This window comes from Schistocerca serialis, chromosome 9 (genome assembly GCF_023864345.2).
Source record: "Schistocerca serialis cubense isolate TAMUIC-IGC-003099 chromosome 9, iqSchSeri2.2, whole genome shotgun sequence".
Taxonomy (NCBI): domain Eukaryota; kingdom Metazoa; phylum Arthropoda; class Insecta; order Orthoptera; family Acrididae; genus Schistocerca; species Schistocerca serialis.
Genome location: NC_064646.1, coordinates 51782729 through 51788728, shown reverse-complemented (window position 1 = coordinate 51788728; position 6000 = coordinate 51782729). Strand labels below are relative to the sequence as shown.

The following is a 6000-nucleotide window of genomic DNA, read 5'->3' as shown; positions in this document are numbered from 1 at the left end:
TCTGTGATAATCCAATGAACACTTCACTTGACGAACTATATAACGATGTCTCGAGCACTACAGTTGCACGGCAAACCAGCTACACATTCCACTTTACGCGAAAAATAACAACGCTGACAGATCCGCGCAGCCTTACCCGCAGTGATGCTTACCCGTCATGCAACGCTCGAACATTAGAAGCAAACCTATATCGATCGTTTGGTCGCAGTCTTCTGTTCGGTCCTTATTAACTAAATATAAATAACAAAGCCGTGATTGTTTTGAGCATTAATCTTTTCTAAAAATTCGCACAACAATGTTTCTTCCTACCATAAAAGTTATAATCAATTGCGAGATGTGTAGTGGCACTCACTCGGAACGTAACAATATAGTAGGCTGTGACTTCGGAGCTTGGTAGTAAGTTTCCCGTAACAGCCAATCACCAAAGCATCGTTAATCATAGGAAGTTGGGGAATTTATGGTAGTTCGAGAGAGTGAGGAGGGAGTTCTGTCATACTGAGTCCAGAACGAGGTAATTGTATAAATATCATTAACTTCTTTGTGTGAATACAGAGGTTTACCACACCGTTATGTGGTTCGTGTTTTCCAAGTAGTGAAATTGACACTAATGCGAAAAGACAGGTTATGGTATGAAATTAACACTATTTAACGATTTGTGTTCACTTTTCTTATGTTCTGAAACTTTAAAAAGATGCCTTTCCATATTAAAGTTCGGTAAGTAATTAATATCATCATGGAACAACACACACCCTTTCTCGCTAATATTTAAACTACCTGGTATTGTTTACATTGGTGTTGGCGCGTGCGTGTGTGTACAACCTACAGTGTCTGGTTATAGTTAAACAGTTGATGACACAATTATTCGTTTAAATTGTACACTGGACAACGAGAAAACTTTCAGGAATGATTTTCTAAGCGGAAGCGCAGTAATTTGTCCGATTTCTGCCTATGTTCGTATTTAGATAGCTACAGTATATTAAAATACATATTAAACCTTAGTAATTGGTAATGAAATCGAGTAAAGTTGAGACCTAAATTGTTTCGTGTTATTATTTGTGCCAGATCAAAATACGTCTCAAGAATGTACACAAAACGCCAAAGTAAGAGTTATTTGAAATGCACATTGAGATTTTCTTGTCTACCACATATAGTCTACTCTAAATAGTTAGTACGATGGCCGCAACAAGTTTTTAGAGTTCCGAGTTGAAGAAAGTTTATTACTAGGTGCTTTTGTTCGTAGGTTGTCTAAAATCATATAATTTTGCGAGATTCATTTTCTTTTTGCTTGACTCATCACTGGTCTACAATAACTGAATTTCTGAAGTTATTGATGCATGTATTACGAGGATGGAGAACGTGTACGTTTGCTTTCACCCATTGCTTCATTTTTCTACAAAATGCTTTATTAAAGTTTTACAATGATTTGTTGATGTATGTTTAAATTTCACCTGATTACTTTTCCATAATTTACAATATTATGTTCTGCTAGCACACCAGACTGTGTGTGTGTGTGTGTGTGTGTGTGTGTGTGTGTGTGTGTGTGTGTGTGTGTGGTATTTATATATGATTTATACACATTTAAAATTGTTTTTACTTTCTTAGTGTGTGTTTTTAATGAGTGTCTAAAAGTCTCATGTGGTGTTAGAGAAAAATGCTGAAAATGACATGAGAAGATCAAGTAACTAATGAAGGGATACTGCACTGATTTGGAGAGAAATAGCTTTATGATATAACATACTTGGCCAAAAGAAGGGAGAGGTTGGACACACTCTAAAATATTAGAGAATAGTTCATTCAGCATGGAGGGAACTGTGTGGTATATATAAGTTGTAGAGGAGACCATAGGTTGACTGCAGTAAGCAGTATCAACAGGGTTGCCACAAGTTCTGAAAATCAGGTAAATATCAGGGAATATCAAACATGTCAGGGAAATTTGGGAAAAAAAGCTCCGGAAAAATCTTGTTTTTATGAAATGGTCTGTTTACTGAGATGTCGTGCATCATCGCTGGCTGGGCATAGCTGAGTACAAGCGCCGCTTCCTACACCTTCATTCTTATTACTTCTCCCCTCTACCACTCCCCGTAGCTTGCAGGCAGTGCTGCCACCACTTCTTGCCACTAGCCTAGCAGTTGCTGGCGAGAGGCAGGGAAGCGTGAGGAATCATTTGTTTGGATCTGATTCTCGGATATTGTTGATGCAGCAGCTGGGGATGCTGGTCATGTGTGCACGAGTTGTGTCTGAGTGATTTTGTGCGTGCGTGTGCGTGCGCGCTCTCATTTTCTGGCAAAAGCTGTGGCCGAAAATTTGTTCCAGGTCACTGTGCGCCACCTTTTATTGGATTGTGTTTTATTTTCTGACCAGTGGTTGGCTAAATGGCTCTGAGCACTATGGGACTTAACAGTCTGACCAGTGGTCCGTGGCTGACTTGCCGCCCATGTTTTATGTAAATGGCCAGCCAGTGACAATTCCCTGTGGCGTCCTTGACATTCCTTTCTTGTTTTCCTTAAGTTTTATTTTCTTATACAGCATTTTGCATCTTTTCCCACTTTCTTTGCAGGTATGCTTCCATTTTACTAAATTTGTCCACATTCGTTTCTTTTAATGTATGTCAGGGCGCTGATGACATCGACGTTGAGTGCTCATAAGCCCCAAAACACACACACACACACACACACACACACACACACACACACACACACACGTGAGAATGTCGTTGCCTTTTCTACATGCTTGTCTGTGGCTCAGTGATCATCTGTACATTGAGTTTCTATCTATCCTCATTAATATTGATTCTCAGAACATTTGCACAAGTTATCTGTTGCATGGCTTGATCACTGCTGTCTCATTTCGTCAACATGGTGTCTGTGATACATGAATACATGAGTGGACTTCCCATGACAGACCGAAACCGTAGGCCATTTCTGCAGGTATCTAACGGATCAGGCCTGCCGATCTGAAGCCTCTTCCCATTTAATCTTGTGTCACTGATCTGCCCGCAGGTCGGGTCTGTTTGTGTGTAGTGTAATGTGGAAAATTTTCGTCTTTTATCCATGGACCCAGAACTGCAATGTTCCTCAGCAGGCCAGAGGCCAAGGACGATTGTTTTTAGGTATTGCGACTGTCTTGCTGCAAATACATTGTATAGTGTGATCTTTTATAAACATTTTATTTATTCTCGTAAATTTTGGCACTACGAAAATAATTTATATATTTATTAGGAAGTATGGATGATAACAAGAACAAAATTGTGGCCATCATTGGAAGTTTGTAGGCTATGTACTCCCATATTTCTCAAAAGAAAATTCACACAGTACTCGTAAAATAATAGACACAACACAGTGGTAACATTTTATTGGTGATCACATATAGTTTTGGTTTACACAACTCTTCCCCGACTTCTTTCAAGAGGCCTACTTTTTTCTGAGGTTATTTCTGAAGTTATTTCTGAAATCAGTGAACATATTTTAAACCTGTCTTGCAACTCCAAGGAAATGCCTCTTTTTGTTTCCTTACATTGAAATAAAATTACAACAGTGGTCTTAATGAAATATATATACCATTTGGTTTGCTTTCTCCATCTAAAAACAGTTCATTACAGAAGCCCTTACTTTGTTAACTCATATGTTTACTTACCCTTGACATCTCAAAATTTATGCTAAAATTTGTCTCGAAATCAGTGAATTTCACTTGGGGAAACTTGTGGCAACCTTGATCAAGTATACATGGGTTTCAGAAGCTATGCAGAGATGTTAACAGGATATTCTGAAGGGAAAGCTCATATCTGCATAGTTTAGAGGAGCTGGTGTACAAGGAAGTGCTCAAAATAGAAGGGGGGGGGGGGGGGGGGAAGAGAGAGAGAGAGTGAGTAAGTGAGTGAGTGTTTAGGTGTTTGGGAACTGCATAATAGAGTTTGCAGTTAGTTACAGGTTGATAATGACGGTTCATACAGGTAGATAATTGTCATAGCCGTAGAACTCCTTTATAACTGCCTATGTATGAAATGGCCAATTGCACATCATGATGCTGGAAAGGGGAGATATTAAATTCAACAGGTTTTCGTTAGTGATTCAGATTATACAGTAAAAAGTGCTTAATTATCCTCTTCAGATCAGTGTAAACGAATCCTTTACACTGCACATAATTGAATTTATTTCATTTCTTTTATTATGTAATGATTATGTAAACCATTTTATCCTGTGAACAGAAGAGACTGATAGTTCTTGTTTGATTGTGAGCAGGGATTGGGTAGGGGTGGGCTAGGATATTTCATGAGTTAGGTGGGTGATGGAATGATATTTTGTGTGATGACAACTGATGTGTCTAGAACAATGAGGAGAGACAGTTGAGAAACTGAGTTTCCAAGGTCTGGATAGTATTGGATTTTAAGTGAACTGTTTAATTACTGATTTCCAATGGTGATGTGTTTGTTGGCACCATAAGAACAGGAAACCTATATCGGGACTAGCTTGGTAGGATATTATCCATGTTTGTAAAAGCTCTCGCAAGGTTATGGGCATTTTTTGGTAACTCCTGCTTACCACTCCATCTGGATTTAATAATTGGCTAATGTACTGAAGGATCAAAGTAAATAAGTGGCATGGTACTAGAGAATGTGATATTGCATTACCAATAGCAATTTTATTTGGCCAGTTTTGCATGAACTTTGTTATGTCCTCTGAAACAGTGTGAAATACCAGATATTGACTTTGTCCTGTGACACGATGATGATGTTGTGTGTTTGTTTTCCCATACACACTCAAATGGAAAAATAACAGAAAACTGATCAGTTTTTGTGTTATATTGATAGAGCACTTACTCACGAAAGACAAAGCTCCCGAGTTGGAGTCTCGGTCTGGCACACAGTTTTAATCTGCCAGGAAGTTTCAGTTTTTGTGTGTATATTATTTTTTCAATTAGTCTGTGCAATTCGGCATTTGTCACATACGGTACATGAAATATTAGTAGAAATGAGTCACTTTGCCATGGGTATGTCATGTCATTTGCATTTGAGAGATGGAGGTTCACATCACACTATGGCTATTTACATAAACTTTCACTACATTACAAACACCAGTCATGGCAATTGTTGCTTGAAAAAGAGATGTGATGTCTTCTTCCCACTCTTTGCACTCAATCTGACCTTCTCTACCTCCAGTGATCGTGTCGATGAGATATTGCCCTCCCCCCCCCCCCCCCCCTCCTAAACACACACACACACACACACACACACACACACACACACACACACACACACACACACACACACACACACACACACAGTGTCATGCTAACATGTTTTGTGTATTTAAGTGTTCTCTATTATAGTGCTAAAATTTTGTCACCTCTGTGTGTTCTTGTGGCTATTATATCATCAACCACACCCACACTACTTTTATATTGTAGCAAGTTAGGACCTGATCTTCAGAGAGTGGTATATCTTTTGTTGTGCTCCATCTGTAATTACCTATTGCCAGTGGGACATTAAACCATAATCTTCTTTCCTTTTGAGTAAAATCAAACACTGGAAACTTCAGGCAGGAATATCAGCAATGTAGGAAAAGATAGATTGCTGCCTACCGTAAAGAAGATGCAGTAAGTTGCAGACAGGCTCAATTAAGGCACTTACATAAAGCTTTTGGCCACAACCTTCCTCTCTGATGGTTCCATCTACACCTCTGTCAACATTAAATCCACCAGCCCTCAACAGTATCTGCATTTCGACAACTGTCGTCTTTTTCACACCAGAAAATCCCTGCGACACAGCCTGGACACCTGAGGATGGCAGATCTGCAGTGACAAGAATGCCCTTCTTGGTATGCTGAGGGGTCTCACCAAGGTCTTCACAGACCTACCCCCAGACCTAGTCCACAAACAGATCTCTCATACTATTTCCCCTCACACCCCAAATCATCCCATCACCCCCAAGGACCAGCCACAGAGGAGTGTCCCCTTCATCATGCAGTACGAGCCGAAGTTGAACAACTGAACTACATCCTTCAC

At 39.5% G+C, this 6000-nt stretch overlaps 1 protein-coding gene across 1 annotated transcript in view; it reads left to right on the top strand.

The window, feature by feature from the left end:
* Positions 1–355: 355 nt before the first annotated feature.
* Positions 356–6000, top strand: part of LOC126418548 (serine/threonine-protein phosphatase 4 catalytic subunit) — a 43843-nt gene continuing 38198 nt past the window's right edge. The window contains exon 1 of the mRNA XM_050085364.1: positions 356–511. The gene's annotated coding sequence lies outside the window, so the exon portion shown is untranslated. The remainder of the gene's footprint in view (positions 512–6000) is intronic.